The sequence below is a fragment of the Elgaria multicarinata genome, chromosome 9, assembly GCF_023053635.1.
Source record: "Elgaria multicarinata webbii isolate HBS135686 ecotype San Diego chromosome 9, rElgMul1.1.pri, whole genome shotgun sequence".
NCBI classification, from domain to species: Eukaryota; Metazoa; Chordata; class Lepidosauria; order Squamata; family Anguidae; genus Elgaria; species Elgaria multicarinata.
The window spans coordinates 64,807,322-64,828,618 of NC_086179.1; the positions used below are offsets into that span (position 1 = coordinate 64,807,322).

General features: G+C 40.6%; 1 protein-coding gene across 1 annotated transcript in view; it reads left to right on the forward strand.

Moving 5' to 3' along the window:
• The first annotated feature begins 2,207 nt into the window (after nucleotides 1–2,207).
• Nucleotides 2,208–21,297, forward strand: part of FOXP2 (forkhead box P2) — a 352,993-nt gene continuing 333,903 nt past the window's right edge. The window contains exon 1 of the mRNA XM_063134034.1: nucleotides 2,208–2,334. The gene's annotated coding sequence lies outside the window, so the exon portion shown is untranslated. The remainder of the gene's footprint in view (nucleotides 2,335–21,297) is intronic.

The window sequence follows — 21,297 nt, forward strand, 5'->3', positions numbered from 1 at the left end:
TCAGATGGGTAGTCATGTTAAGCTGTTGCATCATAGTAACAAAGAGACTGGTGGCACCTTAAAGACTAAAAAAAATATATGGTTATTTATTATGGCATAATAAATCTGATAGTCTTTAAGGTATTACAAGACTCTTTTCAGAAGCCCTTAATTGTATAGCATCCTGAACTTTTGTGTGTCGGTTGGTGTTGCTGGAGACATGGTTCACAGAGTGAATACCCCATCTAATATATTTCTGCATAGTGGGGAGTAATCCAAGTATGCTGAAATCATTTCCGTGTCTGTGAGAGGCCCATATTTACTGCCACACTTATATGCACAGAACCATTCATGTTTGGTATTAGAGGGACCTCCCCAGTCGATATCAGGAGTGCTCCTGTTTTGGGCTGTAGTCAGCCTGGAACAGGAAACTTGTAATGATATTTAGGGCTTGTGAGGGTGGAAGGTTTTGGGAGGAAGGAAAGAAAAAGGAAGTTTTTTTCTTTCCGACCCCAGTAAAACCTTCCCCTGCTGTGCTACATAGTGCTAAAGAATCTAAGGTTTTGGCTGTCTGATAAACTTGGACCTGCATGCTTTACTGCTATTATATATGTTTGTGTGTGTGTGTGCATGTGCACATATGTATTTTTTTCACTAATAACCCCCAAAACACTTTACTCATAAAGTTTGGGAGAAGAATTTTTATACATGTATGGCATGAGCCCCACTATTCTATCCTAATCCTTCCTCTGTGGTGCTGCAAACTTATAGGGGTTCAGAGTCTCACCTGCACCCCCTTTTTTTCTTGAACTGCATATTTTCATCAGCATTCTACAGCTCCTGGAAGCCAAGTTTCTCCTGTTTAATTTACAAATGAATATATTTCTGTAAACCTAAGAGGCCCTATTTCACTTCCAGACTGATGGGTACCTGATTACTTAAGTTTGGTATCCGAGTGGACAATGATATAAAAGAATCACATTTATTTTTTAAAAAAATCTTAGTAAGCTGATTATGAGAAATCTGAACATTCAGATTTGATTATATGCAGCCCTGAACATAGAGAAAAAGGAATTGACGTAGTCCTACCTTACTATTATTAACAGGCTGCACCTCAGATTCCCCAGGACCTGACTCACCCTCTTGGGTTTGTTGAAAAAAAGCTCCTTTCCTGCTAAGTCGGGGAAGTAGAATGGAGCTACCTTACCCACCTTACTTTTGTTGGCATACCAGCATCTCAGGCTGGCAAAAACATTCCCATTCTCTTGGGCCTTGAAAAGAAGTGCACATGCAAATTATTGCACTGGCTTCCAAAGAGCACTGCCTTACGGAGTTGTCCATTTGTAGCTTACTCCTTTTTTTAAGGCTTCTTCTTGTTTTTGTTGGTTTGAATTATTTTGTGGTGTTATGTTCTGAAAGGAAATTTGAGAGATAGCAAATCATGGGAGAGGATTAGTATACATCTGGGTTAATGATGTTTTAGAAAAGTTAATTGGGCAAGGAATTTGTATTGTCCTTTGAGTGTGAGACTTATATATTAGTATATTAGTTATTGTGTCAATTGTTATCTGAGTTCCCTTATTAACAGCCAAAAGAATTATATTTGGGTTATTGGTTAAACTGGATGAATTTGATGGTTTGGGTGAAGAATAGGAAGTATTTTGGGAAAAGAAATGAAGGTGGTAATAGAATTTGAGGGAAGTTTGGTGTGTTGTGCAGTTTTCTTTAAATCTTATTATGCTTTTCTATGTTCTCAAACCAAAAGGTTCTAAACATTGTAGTGCATGTTTACAGGTGACTCTGAAGTTATTGAGAGAGAGTCTTTTCATAAAGCATCTTAAGCTTTCATGACGGAGTTTGGATTTAATGTAATATTCTGAAAGTAATTCTGTTACATTTAAACTTCCTTTATAAATACCCTTTAAAACAGAGAGAATTTGCCTGATTATCATGGTTTTATTATTTATTTACAATGCCTATATACCACCTATTGACAAAGATTCCCTGAGCAGTTTACAGTTAAAAAAAAAGTGTTTGGCAAAAATGAATATATCCCTTTTTTCAACTAAATATGTTGTAAAAATACACAATTACAATTTGATATAATAAATGAAAGGGAGAAGGGGAATGGCTTGTGGGGGGAAACCTTCAGGAGCAGTTGAATATTTAACATAGAGTATCAGGCCTAAATATTCCTCTACTCTTTGTTATGCAGATATAAGTCTCTGTCTGAAGCAAGGAACCTCATTTCTTAACTTTTTGAGAGCGAAGTGATTCTTAGAAGAAGAGCCATTGCAAGAAACAGAACAAAACACTCTTGGGGAAAAATAGGAGAAGAGGAGACACAAATGAAATGTAAGTTTCGTAATTGTTGTTATAGTGGATATTTAGCTAGTGTTAAATATTGTCCATGATGTTTTGTCTTTGAAGCACAGAGTGTACCAATAAAGTTGACACAGCATGATAGCTGCCTGTTAGTATTGGGGAGACAAGGAGGAACCCAGTCCTGCTCTTCCTTGCAGGATTTTGGGGTGCTCTTCAAAAAAACCAGTTTACTAGGCTGCTTTTAAGATTTGGGGAAAATGGTAAAGATTGTTGGATATATACTTCAAGGAAAATATTACTTTAATGATTCACTGGTTATTCTGTTGAGCCCAGTTGTCTTATCTCCCAGACTTTAGACATTAGTGATAAGGTGTTAAAAGAGAAGTTGGGACAAGACAACGTACTGTAAATTCTTGTTGAGGAGAGATTTTAGATAGATGTTCTTTTTTTCCTAGGGATTGATAATTTTTCTCAGATAAGGCCTGAGCAAAGGTGTTGGGAGAGAAAGATGCATCAGTATCTTTATAGAGAATTGCATTATTGTCAAACCTGAACTAAAAGACATAGAAATACTGGCTAGCATCCCCCTGAGGCCATGCTTTCCTTAAACTGCTCTCATACCTAATTGCCAACTGCTCTTTGGACTATGAGAGTTAAAATAGCTTTACCCTGATTCCACAAGCAGAACTTGGCTTCAAATTACAGTTCTGGTAACGTAATGTCTAATAGTTATCCAGAACTTCTGCTTGACTCATTGAAATCTGCAGTGTTTGGATGAAGCCAGTTTGTTTATCCCTCCCCTCCCAAAACCACGTGCTGCTACTTTGATGATTAAAATGGAAGGGATTGAGAAACATCTCCAGTGGCCCTACCACAGAGCATCTTCGCTGAGTAGTGATTCTCTGTTTCTTAGTGTCTAACACTTTTGCTTTTTCTGAGTTCTGGAAATGATAGGTTTTGCAAAGCAAGTCCGCAGACCCCTTAATACAGGATGTTCTGTGGTAGAAGCATAGCTCTCACTGCCCACATTCTCTCGTTTTGTCTTGTTGTCCCACCTGTGAAGTGCAGCCAGAAATGTCTCTTTCCAGCTGGAAAAGGGTAGGCAGGAGCGCGGAGGGGGGGGGCATGCTTACCCACAATTTGCTGGTAACACTAGGATTCTGGTCAGACTCCTGAGGGTGCTTTCTGTGCCCCCTCCCACATAAGCTTTCCCCTTTTTAGATAGAAGAGCAAATTCCATTTGTGTCTACTCCTTCATCTGAGAGGGCAAGAGGAATTCCAGCTGAACAGAAAATTTTCTTTTGGAAATTTGCCTAGGGCAAGATGAATGGTTTTAAAAACTGAAATTCTCCGGAAAGTTTTGCATGTCTCGAGTTCAAAGGGTTCAGGGGGAAAATCCCCCCAAAGATACATCTCTATACCACTTCTGGAACACAGCTAATCTGTACTGGAAAGGAGGTGGGAGAGCAAATCATTTTGCCTGCACTTTACATTGGCAAACTTTCACACCTTTTCCACAAGAGAATATTAATATTATGCTTGGCAATGAGCCCAGGCCTGTAGGTGAAGATGTGGGCACTGGAAAAGGGAAATGATTTAATTTACTTTGTTGGTGATCACTGGTGCTGAAACCATCATCTCATCCAGAACACCGATTCTCTTGGCTTTCAGTAATCTGTGTCTAATTAGTTACAATGTTTTGCTTCTAATGGAACATTTTAGATTACACAAAGAAAAGAATTGCATTTTCATCTCTTAATCTGAACTAAAACTAAGAATTGTAACCCAATCAAAACACAGTTCATACAAAACTGTTTATGTAAAACGTTCTAGATATACCTCTTGAATCTTACTCATTACGAGAATATCCAAAGTCTGTTTTTAAAGTTGCTTCTCTGTGTTTCTACTGTTAATCCACTTATCTCTTAACATTTTGAGAGTAAGGCTTGGTGAAATGCATTGCATCCTTCACTGTGAAGGCCACTGTAGGGGTGTGTACCTAGTATATACATAAGAATAAGATTCTTTGTTCATTGATGTATCACTTGGAACATGCGTGACAATTTTTCTTTTGTCTCCTTCATACTCAGTTCAGAATGATATTATAAATTATCTGGACAGAGATAACCTAGCTTCAGTTGTCCATACTTTGGTAACTTCCAAATTAGATTACTGCAATGCCCTCTACATGGGGCAGCCTTTGAAGACAGTCTGGAAGCTGCAGCTTGTGCAAAATGCGGCAGCCAGATTGATAGCTGGAACAGGGAGGTTTGAGCATATAACACCGATTCTGGCCCGCTTGCATTGGCTGCCTATATGTTTCCGAGCCCAATTCAAGGTGCTGGTCTTAACCTATAAAGCCCTACATGGCTTGGGACCACAATACCTGATGGAACGCCTCTCCCGACATGAACCTACCTGTACACTGCGCTCAACATCTAAGGTCCTCCTCCGAGTGCCTACTCCGAGGGAAGCTCGGAGGATGGCAACAAGAGAGAGGGCCTTCTCAGTGGTTGCCCCCCGACTGTGGAATGATCTTCCCGATGAGGCTCGCCTGGCGCCAACATTGTTATCTTTTCGGTGCCAGGTCAAGACTTTTCTCTTCTCACAGGCATTTTAACAGCATTTAACAACGTTAAGTTTGTTTTTAATGGACCCCAGAATTGTTGTTTTTAAATGAATACTGTTGTTTTATACTGTTTTTATGTTTTTTAAATTTTTGTATACTTTTAATGTTTACTATTTTTAATTGTTGTAAACCGCCCAGAGAGCTTCGGCTGTGGGGCAGTATATAAATGTAATTAAATAAATAAATAAATAAATTCAATTTTATAGAGGGCGAATACTGATGCTATATTTAGTGGCCTGCTTCAAGTTATGCAACAAGTTTTGAATTTGTTAGCACATAATTACAACATATTTAAAAAGGTTGTCATGGATGAGTGGGTGCACTGCCTGCAATGTGCCCACCTCTTTATTTTAGCGCACAACACACGGTGGGTTCTTTCATATGCTGTGCAGCATGATGTGTAAACCTGGACTGCTGGATTGTTTAGAGGTTAAACAACCGAGCAATTAACTCATGGTTTGTTTTTGGGTTTACTGCTAAGTTGTTTAGCTCCTAAACAAGCCAGAACTATGGGGTTGCATGTCATGCTGCACAACCTACAAAAGAAACAATTATGGGTTGTGCACTAAAGCAGAAGATGTGTGTGTGCTGCAGGCTTGTCCTCACCCCATTGCTGTTACATGATAACAGCCCCATAGACTGAAGGTAGATTAGAACTATGTACTCCAGTATTCATCCTTTGGGCTACACCGTCCCAAAACATAACTGTTGTTACAAAAATGAAAGATCTTTGTTTTGTCAGTCTTGCAAATAGGACAATTAATGTAATTTGGTTAGGAATTGGTACAGGCAAGCGAGCCCTGCAAGGATATCCTAATAGGAGTGTTTCTATTCAGACCTGCTACCAACTTGCTCATGACACTTCTGTGTAAACACATTTGCAGACTACTTCTCCACGTTCAGGGAATTAGCCCTTCTAGAACATGGATCACTAGGACAGGAAGGAATTTAGTTCAAATGTGTGCTACATATCATTATTTTTCTAGAGGCCAGGCTAATGTCGGACCAGTAAGGTTAACCCCCCCCCCCACCAAATCTGCTTTCCATTTTCTTTAGGTTTGTTTTGAACTGACACTTCTAACATCCTAATCGGGATGATGTGTGGCATCTGAAGGTGGCGACTTTCGTCTAAACCCAGTCTCGGTCATCTAAATTTAAACTCGTCTGCTCTAGGAGCTCCATCAAATAAAGGGAAAGTCTTACATAGCCCTCACCAGCATAATACTTTGCTGCATTCACTTTTTAAATTATTTTATGTATTTAGTGTCTTACATTTTAGACTAACAATTTTAAATATTAGAACTGGAAGTATTTTTTTTCTAATCTGACCTGTGATGTGCTGGGAAATCAAGGCTTCCCTTTCAGGTGTTTTTTGTTTTTGTTTTTTATCCTGAAACCCTGGTAACTAAGATAACTAGTGCTGTTCCAACCCACTCTATTTCAGATTGACTTGCCAGTTTCCTATATCTCAAGGCCTTTAGTGTTTGAATGATTAGCAGCACAAACAAACTTCAAAGGCTGCCTTGAAGTTAATTTTATCTGCTCATTTGCTACTTGCCATAGCAGGGAAGAACAGTTGCCCTGGTGTCCTTGGCTAGTGTTTTTGTTGATTGCTGTTCCTAAGCTATTATCAAGATTTTCCCTAGCTAATTCTGACCTGCATTTCCATTCACTGGAAGGGAGTGCAGACCAGCAGATGATCCACATCTTCTCTTGTTTTTTTTAAATAAGGCCCTCTAATTGGATTGGCTGCAGCAGCAGTTGGGACAAGCTAGCTGGAGCTATAAAATGAGGGAGGCTTGTGAGAGAGCAGGTCTCCAAGCATGAGGAGACCCAGTGACAAAGTGTCTCAGCCCAAGAGACAAAGTGTCTGTGCACAAATAAGTTAAGCACCCGTGCAAGTTTAGCAACAGGGAAAGGAGGCTAGGGCAATCAACTCTTCCCTGCCTTCTCATATTAAATAACTAAAAAATTATAAATAACTATAACTATAAATAAATAACTATAAGTTTCCCACCTTTTCTTAGTAAATAACTTAGCTTTCCAGATAAACAAACCAATAACATCAATAATATTAGTTTTTAAAGCAACAGTTATGAAGGTACAAAGGCAGCAGGGATGTGGAGGCTATCCACTGAATTGCACTGAGTGCCACATGTGTGACTATCTGCCAGATGCACAGAAGCCAAGGTTGCTGATCTGGAAAAGCTAAGAGAGGCAGGGAAGTTATTGGACGAGAACTTTGGGGACTTAATAGCAGTGTCCCAATCCCTGTATGGCAGCTCTTCTCCTGTCATAGAGAATGGGTGTCTCAGGGAAGGAAGACATCATTCTGAGGAAGAGGGCAATGACCCCTTAGGAAAGGAAACGAACTTCTTGTGCAAGCACTTGAGTCATTGCTGACTCCTAGAAGGACGCCGGCTTTTGCTGACTTTTCTTGGCAGACTTTGTAGTGGGGTGCTTTGCCATTGCCTTCCCCAGTCGTAGTTACCTTTCCCCCAGCTAGCTGGGTACTCAATTTACCGACCTTGGAAGGATGGAAGGCTGAGTTGACTGGCTGCCTGAGAACCAGCTTCCGCTGGGATCGAACTCAGGCTGTGGGGAGAGTTTTGGCTGCAGTAAATATCCTCTTGTGCTGAGGATGTGTCTCTGGGAGACTTAGGGGCTTGTAGTAATGTGAGATTTGATAATTAGACACATAGACTGCTTGGTTTGTGTTGGGTGTGTAGAATGCATGGTAAATTGCCTGCCTGGTGCAAAGGTTGAAGATACCACACATTGTCTATATAGCTTTGTAAATAGTGCTGGGGTGGAGTCAGTTATTGTGGTCTGTGTTGGTACCAGTGATGTGGAGAAATATATTCATGAGGTCCTGGAAGTCAAATTTAGGTAGCTAGGTACAAGGTTGGAATCCAGAAACACCAAGGTGGCTTTCTCTGAAATGCTATTTATTCCACACACAGGGTCAGCTAGACAGTCAAAGCTGAGGAGTCTCAATGTGTGGATGAGACTGTGGTGCAGGGAGGAGGGGTTCAGATTTGTTAGGCACTGGGGGACATTTTTGGACGAGCTAGGCCTGTACAAGAGGGATGGGCTCTACTTGAACTGACATGGAACTTGACTGCTAGCACTAAACATAAAAGAGGTGCCAGAGCAGCTTTTAAATTGAACCCTGGGGGAAAGTTGACAAGAGCTGGGAAGCATCCGGTTTGGGTTGAATCTTCCCTAGGGGATGCTGATGAAAATGTTTCTGATTGCCCAAATGGAGATGGGGAAGAAATAGGCCAAATGCATATTTTGAAATATGATAGCCAGTCAAAGAGGCCTGAGTGCCTTAGCAGAAGATTCATACCAATTCAAGGTGCTGGTTTTAACCTATAAAGCCTTACACAGCTTGGGACCACAATACCCGATGGAACGCCTCTCTTGACATGAACTTATCCATACACTGCGCTCAACATCTAAGGCCCTCCTCCGAGTGCCTACTCCGAGGGAAGCTCGGAGGATGGCAACAAGGGAGAGGGCCTTTTCAGTGGTGGCCCCCCAATTATGGAATGATCTCCCCAATGAGGCTTGCCTGGCACCAACGTTGTTATCTTTTCAGCGCCAGGTCAAGACCTTTCTCTTCTCCCAGGCATTTAACAGCATTTAACAACATTTGCTAAGTTTTTTTTTTTTAAATGGACCCAAGAACTGTTGTTGTTTAAAATGGATACTGTTTTATACTGTTGTTTTTATATTTTCGATGGTTTTAAATTTTGTATACTTTTTAAATGTTCACTGTTTTTAACTTTTGTAAACCGCCCAGAGAGCTTCGGCTATGGGGCGGTATATAAATTTAATAAATAAATAATACCCCAGTAACATCTGGGGAGGGAAACCATGTATAGGTGTTTCTATTCTAATGTTAGAAGCCTTCGAGCCAAAATGGGAGAGTTGAAGTGCCTGGCTTTAAAGGAGAACCTAGATTCCATAGTGGGCATTATGGAAATGTGGTGGAATGGAGAGAGCTTGTGGGATACATTTCTAGTAATAAACTCTACAGGAAGCACAGGGAAGGGCGCACTGGAGAAGGTTGTTGGTCTGTATGTCAAAGAGGGCATAGTGTGAAGCATACTAGAAAACATAAAAGGCATGAATGCAACAACAGAAGTGCTAATTTAGGAACATGCTATTGTCCCTCAGACCAGGAGGGAATCTACACAGCGTACTGAAGGTGCACGCAAGTGCTTTCAGTGCGCCCCGAAAACGCTTGTGTAGATCCTGCCTTCCGAGGCGCAGGAAGAGGCGGCTGGGGAACCGGCCGCATCCTTAACGCCACCACCGCTGCCGCCGGCCTCCTGCTACTGGGGTAAGAGCCACCCAGGTCGGAGAGCTCGGTGGAAGCGGAAGCAGGAAGCAGGAGGCTGGCGAGGAGGAGGCGGCAGCAGCAAGGACGCGGCCGGATTCCCCAGCCGCCGCCTCCTCCGTCTCTTCTGGGCAGGTAGGCTAGGGAATCTACACCATCGTTTTGGGGGCGTACTGGAGGCGCATGCAAACGCCTTCAGTACGACGTGTAGATTCCCTCCTGAACACAGGATGAGATGGAAAATGAAATCAGGGAGGATGTGTTGTAATATTGGTTGACTTCTATTACTGCCAAATTGACTAGATAAATGCATGTTCCAGTCATGACAAAGGGGTTAAATTTCTCAATGGCTTAAACAACTGTGCCCTAGAAAATAGGTCATGGAACCAACCAGAGGAGAAACGAACCTGGATTTAATCCTAAACAGTGTCGCTCAGGAGCTAATATGAGATGTGAGTGTTGTTGAACTAATTGGAAACAGTGACCACGGTGCTATCATGTTTATTATATGTTTAAGTGGGAAATTGTCAAGGAAGTTCGACAGAGTCACATTTGACTTCAAATGAGGAAACTTCTCTAAAATGAGGGGAAATGGTAAAAAGGAAGTTAAAGGGGAGTATAGAGAGTATAGAGAGTTAAATCACTTCAAAATGGTTAGAGGTTATTCAAACAAGAGAAGCTCAGCTAGAATGTATCCCACAGGCTAAGAATAGTAACACCAAATCTAAGAGGTCACCAGCATGGTTAACAAGCACTGTCATGGAAACTATTAGGAAAAGAGGGCTTCTGTCAAAAAATGGAAGTCTTACCCACATAAGGAAAACAAAAGGGGCGCAAACTTGCAAAAAGGAAATGCAGAGGAGCATATTGCTAACATCATCAAGGCCAACAATAAAAAAAACTTTAAATATGGGCTCCATCACACATGGGAAAACACGCTCCCTACCATTGCTTCTCCACTCCTGATTTTGTTGGTCAGTTACTTCCTGTTTCAAAACAGGAAGTAAACAACGAGCACAAGGCCCATTCAGTCGAGTGTTCTAATTATGCTGCTTATGCTGCACACAGCAGGAGAGAGCAGCAACTTCTGGTTTAAAAAATATTTTGGACTTTCTGTGGTTTTTCTTGTGGTGCAAGAAAGGCCAGAAGGGGTGAAAGGCGCGTGGGAGGCAGATGATGTCATGTGAGGGACCTGTGAAAAATCTGTGAGTCCCCAGAAACGAGCGTGCAATAAAATGCTCGTCGGATGGAGCCCTGTATCAGAAGCAGGAAACCAGCCAGGGAAGCAGTTGAACTATTGAATGACCAAGGAGTTAAAGGAATACTAAAGAAGAATTAGGAGACTACAGAGGAGCTGAATTAATTCTTTTCATCTGTCTTCACTGCAGAAGATGTAGGACAGATACCTGTGGCTGAACTGATGTTCTCTAAGATCAGCTTCTGTACCAAGGGACTGGAGAACTGCTAACATAAGAGCAATTTTTAAAAAGGGGATCTGGTGGTGGTGGTGGAGATACAGGTAATTACAGTCCTGTTAGCTTATCTTCTGTTCCGGGTAAATTGGTTGAAAGGATTATTGAAGATAAAATAGTAAGCATATAGAAGGACAAGCCTAGCTGAAAAAGATTCAATATGGCTTCCACAAAAGTAAGCTCTGCCTCACTAACTTTTTTGAGTTCTTTGAGATTGTCAGTAAACATGTGGACAGGGGTGATCCAGTCGACATTGTTTAGTTAGACTTCCAAAAGGCTTTGACAAAGTCTTTACCAAAAGTTCCTGAGCAAACATAGCAGTCATGGAATAAGAAGAGAGGTCCTCTTATAGATCTGTAACTGGTTAAAGAACAGAGAGAAGGAATAAATGGTAAATTCTCCTAATGGAGGGATGTAAATAGTGGGGTCCCAAGTGTTCCATATTGAGTCCAATGCTTATTCATAATTGATCTGCTGATGATATTAAATTATTTAGGGTGGTTAAAACAAAAGGGATTGTGAGGAGCTCCAAAAGGATCTCTCCAAACTGGGGAATGGACATCAAAATGGCAAATCGTGGTTCAGTGTAAGCAAATGTAAAGTGATGCGCATTGGGGCAAAAAAATCCCAACTTCAAATATAAATCTATGGGATCTGAGTTAGAGGTGCCTGACCAAGAAAAAGATTTTTGGGTTGTGATGGACAGCTTGATCATACTCCCCTTATACAAATCTATGTTTCGACTGCACTTGAAATACTGTAGTGTATACAGTTCTGATCACCACACCTGAAAAGGGATATTGTATAGTTGGAAAAAGTTTGGAAAAGGGAACTAAAATGATCAAGGGGCTGGAGCTATTCCCCTATGAGGAAAAGTTCCAACATCTGGGATTGTTTAGCTCAGAAAAAAGGAAGCTAAGGGGAGACATGACAGAGGTGTACAAAATTATGCATGGTGTGGAGAAAGTGGATAGGGAGACATTTTTCTTCCTCTCTCATAATACTAGAACCTTGGGGCATCCCATGAAGCTGATTGGTGGGAGAATCAGGACAGATAAAAGGAAGTGCTTCTTTACACAGCTCAGAGTTAAACAATGGAATTCACTTCCATGAGATGTAAGTGATGGCTAACAATTTTAATGGCTTACAAAGGGGATTGGAGAAATTAATGGAAGGTAAGGCTATCAGTGGTTACTAGTCCTGATGGCTGTATTCTACCTCCTGTATCACAGACAGTAAGCCTATGTATGCCAGTTGCTGATGATCATGGGCAGGACGGTAACGTTGCACTCATGTCCCATTTTTGGGTTTCCCATGAACAGCTGGTTGGTCACTGTATGAACAGAATGCTCGGCTAGATGGATCTTCGTCTGATCCAGCATTTCTATTCTTATGTTCTTAGGTTTTTAAGTTGTTTGGGTGACGTATCTGCCTGTGATGTCATTTCAGTCCCTTGAGTATAGGAGAGGATAATATCCAGGTCTTTTGTGTCCTGCCTTCTCCTTCCAGCCAGTCTAGTAAGGGCAAAATTGTGTCATTGCCTTCTGCTTGAGTTAGCAGCTGTGATGATGGCAGAAGAGTGGAAGAGAAAGCTGGGATACTCTGTGCTTCATGGAATCTGAACAGTTGAAGAATTTTTGCCTGACCTCTATAAGTTTAATGTATTAAAATACATGTTACATTGCATAGTCCTGATGATGAGTTCTATAAGCTGAACACAGTATGGCACATGCATTTGTAGAAAAAAATGGCAGTAATATTTGATATGTACATTGTACCTTTTTGTAGGATTGCTTCTGCTCTATCATTCAGCTATATGAAAACGTGCAGTATCCCAACTGGGATGAGGATGTAGGGGATAGAATGGCAATAAAAGAGTACTCTTACAGACAGTTTGGGAAGTGGGGAATAAAGAAATCATGCCAAAGCGTTGCATGTTACCTAAAGGTTTTACAGCACCTTATAAACATGAATGCATTAGGCATCATAACACCCCCTGTAGAGTGTTATTAAGATTGTGTAAATCATTAGCAGTGCTGCAGCAGAAAAAATGAAATATCATTTATAATATATTAGCTAAGCTGCTTCTTTTGCCTGCTTTGGAATATACTTCATCCTGATTCATTTGCATTTATTTTGTCCATATGTTAGTGACTTACAGAAACTCAGGGTTGGTTTTCATATGCCACATGGATAGAACTGTAAATTTAACAGCTTTTCTTGTTTCGCATACTAAGTTGTAATGTGGATTGCTGCATCGTATGAATTGAGCACTTTGTGACAGCCCCAAAATGAAGGCTTTATGGTGGCATGGTGGATTGTACTTAATGAGCATAGCAGCTAATATGTGGAGCGATTTACAGCAACTTCCATGTGGTCTGTGTAATGTGTAGATCAGCTCTGACACATCATTGCCTTTAAGCTGATCAACAGCTTCGAACTGATCAATGGCATAGAGCTATTCTCTCTCGTTCCATGAATTTGTCTATCCCCTTTAAAGCTGTACAAGTCATTGGCCATCACTCCATCTTTTGGCAATAAATTCTGCAGTTGGAACAATGCACTGTGTGAAGTACTTCTTTTTATCATTCCTCAATCTCCCATCAGCCAGCTTCATTTAACTACACTGGGGTTCTAGCATTTATATGAGGTAATAAAAACGTGACTGTTGATTCCATATACATAAGCCCATCTTGAACAAAAGGATATCTAAAGGTAAAAAGTAGTTTATTGAGTAGATTTATATCCCACTTTTCAGTTAGAGTCAAAGTAGCTTACAATAACAATAAAATACAACAGATACAGCAAGAACCACATCATGCTCAAAACAGCAACAACACACGGTCAGCGTAAATGGATTTTTCGCACCCTCTCGATTGCTTAAAGACTGATACTACAATATTGGAAAGATAAAATCTCACCATCTGTAATGCAGTCGATTGAAGACCTAACAACACTAGCAACATTTGAAAGAGTGGTATGTAGGCGCCGTTCACAAATGTATTTATACTTGGATAGTTGGTCTGTCTTCATTGAAGTTTATGTGTAATTTACTCCTTATTTAAAGCGTGTTGTGCTATTTGAAATAGAGGCCTTTAAAGTGTGTAGTAACACTTGTGTTTTTTTATTGTTTTGTTGAAACTTATAATAAAAATATTTTAAAAACACACAAAACAACAAAAAACCTTGACCAACTCAACCAGCTCCAATGGAGCAGAAACCAACACCTGATATTCCTTCTCATAGGGCAGTTGATGTCAGTTAGTCAGGGGGGCGGGGTAGTCCCAATGAGGGCAGGCTCTGATGTTCCCTTTGCCAGTTCCTGTCTCCCTTGCTTCTTCATCCCCCAAAGAACAAAAGAAGACAGCATCACAAATACTGTAGATAAGATGTGTAATTGCAGAAGCCATCTGCTCTGTGGGGAGTGTTTGTGTATTTTATTAACACCAATAATGTTAAACTAATTAACAGCAATCCCTCATAAAGCAATATAGGTCTTAAATATTCCTGAACAGGAAAATAGATGGGTTTAATGAGGGAACTGTGCAAAGGGTTTTTGTTTTTAACTCTATAATACTGTTGCCTTTTTGAAGCCCCTAATTTTTCAATGTGAGCACTAGTTACCATAGTCTTTTACATAATTCTCAGTAATTATAAAGAGTTCTTTTGTCATTACTCTATTCATATTAAGTGAAATCTAAGCTACTGGCATTTATCTTCCCTCTTTCCTGTCTGTATCAGCAAATATCCATTACTTTTAAGTTAAGAATTTGGCTTTAAGTTAGACTGTCAATAGAAATAAAGTATAGTTATGGTAATGAAACACTTAGTGGTTACATTTACATGTTTTGCTAAACCATGATGTAACACTAAGTGTTGGGCTTACATGCTCTCCCTTCCTCTCCCTTTCGCCTGATGAGTTCAGTTTCACTTTTAGAAAGTCTCAACTTAGTGGGTGGGTTTGCATGTCACGCTAACCCACCCTTCATGGAACAGCCCATGGTTTGCACGACAGATGATTGGGCTAGACGTGGGTTGTTCTCCCTTCCTTCCCCTCAGTCCTCCAGGTGGCTCTGGCACATATCCCAGGGGACTTTGTGACAAAAAAATCTTGTCTATCCATTCACACTCCAATCGCTATCCATTTTCATTCCACGGCTTTTTACAAAAAATGGCAGGGAAGTAAATGGGGCAAGGGATTTGTGCACCTGCAGTAGCGGAGCAAATTTCCCCTCCATTTACTTCCCAAAAATTTGCATATATTTCTGTTTTTTTTTCCATTTATTTTTTTACTATCACTGAATGGCAGTAACCACAACAGTAATTGCTCCAAAAAGTCAAGGAGATGTTGAAAAACTGTTGGGCTCTGAGAAGTGTCAGTCCAACACTTAAGTGAGAGGATCGCCTCACTAAGGAGGATATATTCCACCCTTTTTTCGGTGCAATTACTCTTTTGGTTTATCTATTTTTGGCTATGGGGTCAAACTATACATTAAAGTTAATTGTGTAGTGTGTAGCTGAGCTATATCTTTTTCTTTAATTTAGAGCAGGGGTGCATAACCTTTTCAGCTCTGAGGCCATATCAGGTGTCTGCTTGTGTCATATTTGATCGTCCTCCCGTTTTGCAATCTAAGCTTCAACCTATTATGGCTTTATTATGCTAAAGGAAAGCCTTTCTGCAAAGTGGATTCAAAGAAGCTCTTAAACTGCCTTAGGCTCTAAGCGACTATTTTAGGATCTCTATTAGGGGAGTCAATCGGTAGGGTAGTGAAGTTGGTGTCAGTTTGCCCATGGACACCAATGGTCACACCTGCCTCACAGTGATGCCCCTCCCTCAGGGCAGCTGCCTTCTACATTGGCTTCTAAAGGTGGCTATCCTGACAGAGTGTCTTAGCCCCATCCCTAACTCTGCCCGCTTCGACTTGCAGTGCACTCTTGCATCTCTGAAGTCACACCCCTCTTCCTCCTCCTTGGAAACCTGGGTTCCTACGGGGGGCAAGGGGGGGGGGACTTAGCCTAGGCCATTTCTTTGTCAAGGCCTTGGGAACAATCTCTCCCAATGCCTCCTACCCCATTCTCTGATATAGCTGTTCCAGCTCTGATTCAGAATTGGAGTTGTGAAAAATCGCAAGGGGCCTGGCTTCAACCCTGACAGCTGGGATGTCAGGGCCCTCACTAGTGCACATATGCACATTCACATACAACTCCCACACAAACACATTCATTCACTCACTCACTCTTTGCTTGTCTTGTATGCATTCTATTGTTTAAAAAACTTTTCAGTTTAAGACAACTTGTGCTGTATCCCTTTGGAGTAATCTGTTAGGGGCCAGGGGCCTTCTGTGCTCCCCTCATGCACACAAACTGCCCCCCCTCTCTCTCTCTCTCACACACACACACACTACTCACAGCTTTAATCCACTTGAACAAAAGAACAACATAAAAATGCTCTAGGAATGGGCTTTATGGTTTCTTCATAGAAGACTTGTTTATATAGCATCCCAGTAGCATACTAGGAAACAGGGGGGCACTTCAAGCACTGCTTCCTAGGATGCCCTAGGAATGAGGCATCTTTGGCAAGGACCAAAGAAGCCTCTCTCTTTTCTTTTTTCAGTGGCAGCAGCAAATGCAGAGTTGTGTTGCAGCCATTAGGAATTGCTTTTTGCACCCCTGATTTAGATTAACAGTGCGTGGCCACAATTCAGATCAGGACCAACATGAATTGGGAGGAAAGGATCAAACCTCCCTCTTTGCTTCTCAAAATGTTGCCACCGTTCCTCCCCTCGCCCCACCGGATTAAAAAAAAAGAAGAGCAAAAACTCTCCATGGATTTACAACTGTGTAATAGTGCATAGAAACAGGCTGAGTCTGTCTGTCTGTCTCTCTCTGTATGTGGAATGACTGAATTTTCAGTTGTCATAAGGTGTAGTATGTGATGTGCTGAAGACTGGGATTAAGATAAACAAGGGTAGGAATTGGAGAGAAACTAAGGATGTAGTAAAATTTAACACAATACGCATTTTGATTTAAAGATCAACAATTGCACTAAGTTCAGATGATGATGATGATGATGATGATGATAATTCTTACCCACCTCTCCCTCTGGACCAAGGTGGGGAACAACATTAAATACAACATAATATATAAAACATAAAAGGAGAAGATACTGGAAAGTTGTCTTGTTCAGGATGTCTGCTGTTTGTTCAGGATGTCTGCTCTTCTCACATCTAGTGTGGTTCAAAGTCAAATTAGTTCCTGACAGGTAAAAAGGCTTAAAACCTACAGATGCATCTGTACTAATGCTGTTACATGAGTAACTGTACTATTTTCAGGTGCCGAGTACGAACTCAAGTTCCTCAGAGTTGTCTAGAAGGAAGCAAGTTGCTTTCTTCATCTTATTGGCACTTTTCTATATGTATGACAGTTACCTGTTAGTGAGAGAATTATGATACATTAAGGGAAGGGAAAGTGGAAGGCAAAAGGAAGAGGGGCCGACCAAGGGCAAGATGGATGGATGATATTCTGGAGGTGACAGACTTGACCTTGGGGGAGCTGGGGGTGGCGACAGCCGACAGAAAGCTCTGGCGTGGGCTGGTCCATGAAGTCACGAAGGGTCGGAAACAACTGAACGAATAAACAACAACAAAGGGAAGGGAAAGACCCGGCTAAAGCTGTCTTTCCATTATGGGACAATTAAGAAAAAAGACATGGAAAGTTCTACAGGCCACCCATGTCAAGAGATACACCAGTTTTGAGTTGATGGCTTTAACCAGTTAGAGCTCCAGTGAGTTTTGAATGGCTTCCCTTAACATTGCTTTATGGGATATGGTTAAGACAGCCCATCTCAGCTCTTTTTGACTGTATGTACAATGCATTCAGCAGGGAGAACTTGTGCTTGCTGCCCAGGGACAATGACTGGGTTACCCTTATTTAGTCTGTAATGTAGAATTTTAATTAAGCTGGTAAATTTAATAGCTATAATTGAGTACATCTTCTTTCTGTCTCTTCTTATTGACTGTTGGGCAATATGCCTGAATGACAGTAAACCTTTTGACAAAGTTTCATGCAATCTTCTCATACTTAAAGTGTAATAAAAGTAGGTTAGAAGGAAATGACCTTTGGTAGTTCAACAAAGGCTAGTAGCAGCTGGAAGAGAAGCCAGATATATGTGTATACAAAACTGTGAAGATTTTCTGGTGATTTAGTTGCTTACGCTACTTTAGTCTTTTGTGAGTGGCATAAGTTTTAAGACAGATAAAGTATTCCAGGAAGTTTGGGAGCTGATGGCATTGTAAATATTTAAGATGATTTAAAAGGTTGTTCCCTATTCAGTGTTTGTGGGGATTAAGTGCTTATATTGCCTTAGGATATTTTTTGTTTTCTCTCCAAATAGAGCTACTAAATGCAAAAATTGTGCTACTGGAACATTTGGTTGGCACACATTTTCAGAACCCTAAAACATTATGCTGCAATCATACGTTTTCCAACAATCTCTTTGCAATGTTGCACTTATAGTATAACTGGCCATCTGTGTTCCTCCTGTGATGCTGTGCTGTCTTCGGTCGTAATGCAGATGGATTGCTTGAGGATGTGTGGGAAGGGGGGGAAGGAAAGCCAATGACACTGACAAGTGGCTGTCTAGCTTTTAGATACTTCATGTCTTCAGTACTTGTGGTTGTTCTACTTGGAATACGCAGCTTTTAATTCTCCTATTAGTGCTTGTCTTCCGATGCCAAATGCTAACCCAATCCTTCTGAATAGAAATCAAATTTTACAATAAAAATCATACAACGTCTGTTATTTTTGACAGCTTACAAACTAAATAATATGCTGATTATTTTTAATAATCTGAGAATATATTTAGAATAATGAAACTAAGCAGAATATGTTTAAGGACATGCCTATGGATATATTTTGGAAAATAAAACTAAGTATTCAACATCAGGAAGCACAACCCTAAATTCCAATCACAAACTGGCTGTTACATGTTTTTTAAAATAAAACGTTTTTCAAAATAAAAGTTGGTGCTGCAATATATCATTCTTACCAAAAAGCAATTTATCATTTTTATTATGGTTGGTGAGGACTTAAAAGAAACACATTGGAGGATAGACTAGCTTCAGAGATGAGACGTCCTGGGTATGACAATATAGTAAGTGATGATTAAGCACACTATTGTGTTAAGCCCATCTGTTTTTAAAAATTAGTTTGACAATATTTTACACACAGTAGGTAGGTATAGATGCCATTTGAAAAATTCTTTGGGAAAATTAGCTTTGAGAATGCTTTTATTATAGAAATGAATTTATCTAGTAAGTGAAGCTAGTTAGGTCAAAGTAACTTAATTTTGCTGGAATGCAGTGTGTCTCCCATTAATTGTGTGTAATTTTCCAGTGTGTCTTCCAGTAATTGTGGGTAATCAAGCACAAGGGCTACAGTGCTGCAACATCCTGAAGTGTTTTTGTGGAGGTCCAAGGCAGATTCAGGACTGTGCTGATGCAGGAGTATGGTTTGCTGCTGCTGTAGCAATAACAGCCACCAGGATCTTACACATAGGAATGGCAGAGATTGCTAAATAGTACTTACCAGAGATTACTAATACAGGTAGTCAGTTTACAAATTGTTAAAAGTTGGGAAACTTACCACTTACCCACTTTTACTGTACTCCCCCATCTTTATTACAGGTGAGGATGAGTGGCAGAAACAAATATGACAGCGTATTTATCTTTAATGCAGATGATGAAGTAAAACTGTGCTAGACACAGTTTGCTTAATAAACTTTTTTTATTGGGCATACATCTTGAAGACATATTTATTTATAAAAGCATTTTGAAACTGCTTTGTTGTCCTTACAGGACTCTTCAGTGTAGTCTCTATATAACAGGAAAAAAGAAAAAGAATATCACCCCTCAAATATAACACCATCAAATAACGAAAACCTAAAACTAAGGCCTTAAAACCAGAAAGAGCAGAGTTAAAAACTTCCATCTTATAATAAAACCCGTTAAAAGCCAAGCAGAATAAGAATCTTTTCATTTTCCACCTGAATGCCACCAGGGATTTACACTAACAGACACCTGTGTACAATGGGCATATATGTTGTTCTGGAATCAAAAATTCCAAAGCTGCATTGGAAATGACCCTGATATGACAACCAAGAGTTTGCATTAAAGGAAAGAGGGTAAAGTGGTTGTACCTAAAGATACAACTATAAGGATAACTTTAAGAGGAAGAAAAAAGTAGCACAACTGTAAAGGAATACTGTCATAGTCATAGGTACTTTGGAGTAGGGCTAGAATGAGTAAAAGAAAGAGATTGATTGAGAATTGTCATAATGGTCCTATTAAATAGGATAAAATTAATATATGAAAGTGTTTCTAGATTATTGCCCACTTTAAAAATAGGGCTCAGAGGTATTTGTGGCTCTGTCTATAACTGGTTTGCCTCCTATCTAGCGGATCGCTCTTTCAGCGTGTTGGCTAATGGCAGCCCGTCTTCCTCTTTTCCCCTTTCAGTAGGGGTTCCGCAAGGCTCGGTGCTTGGCCCGTTGTTGTTTTCTTTATACATGTTGCCCTTGGGTAATCTCATTCAATCTCATGGCCTCCAATATCACCTGTATGCCGATGATACTCAATTATATCTTTCATCTCCGGAACTTTCTCCTGATGTTCACGATCGTATCTCGGCATGTCTTTCAGATATCTCAGCTTGGCTGCTTCATCGTCGTTTGAAACTTAATATGGCAAAGACTGAATTGCTTGTTTTTCCTCCTAAACCTTCTCCTCATCTCTCATTCTCTCTTACTGTCAATGATGTCACGCTTACTCCAGTCAAGGAAGCTCGTAGTCTTGGCTTTATATTTGATTCCTCGCTCTCCTTTATTCCTCATATTGAGGCAGAAGCTAAATCCTGTTGTTTTTTCCTGTATAATATTGCCAGGATTCGATCATTTTTGTCTGGTTTTCCTGCCAAGACTCTTGTTCATGCACTGGTTATTTCTCGGTTGGACTACTGCAACCTTCTTCTCTCTGGCCTTCCTTCTTCTCACATCAGTCCGTTGGTTTCTGTTCACCACTCTGCCGCGAAGATCATCTTCTTGGCTCGCCGCTCTGACCATGTTACTCCACTTCTGAAATCTCTTCATTGGCTTCCAATTCACTTCAGAATCCAATATAAACTTCTCCTGTTGACCTTCAAAGCTTTTCACGGTCTAGCTCCTTCCTATCTCTCCTCTCTCATCTCACACTATTGCCCCGCTCGTGCTCTTTGCTCCTCTAATGCCATGTTTCTCGCCTGCCCAAGGGTCTCTACTTCCCTTGCTCGGCTTCGTCCATTTTCTTCTGCTGCCCCTTACGCCTGGAACGCTCTTCTAGAACATTTAAGAACTACAAGTTCAATCGCAGCTTTTAAAGCTCAACTAAAAACTTTTCTTTTTCCTAAAGCTTTTAAAACTTGATGTTGTTCGGACTTTATACTGTTAGTTTTACCCTACCCTGTGCCTGTTTACCCTACCCTATGCCTGTTTGCATTCTCTTCCCCTCCTT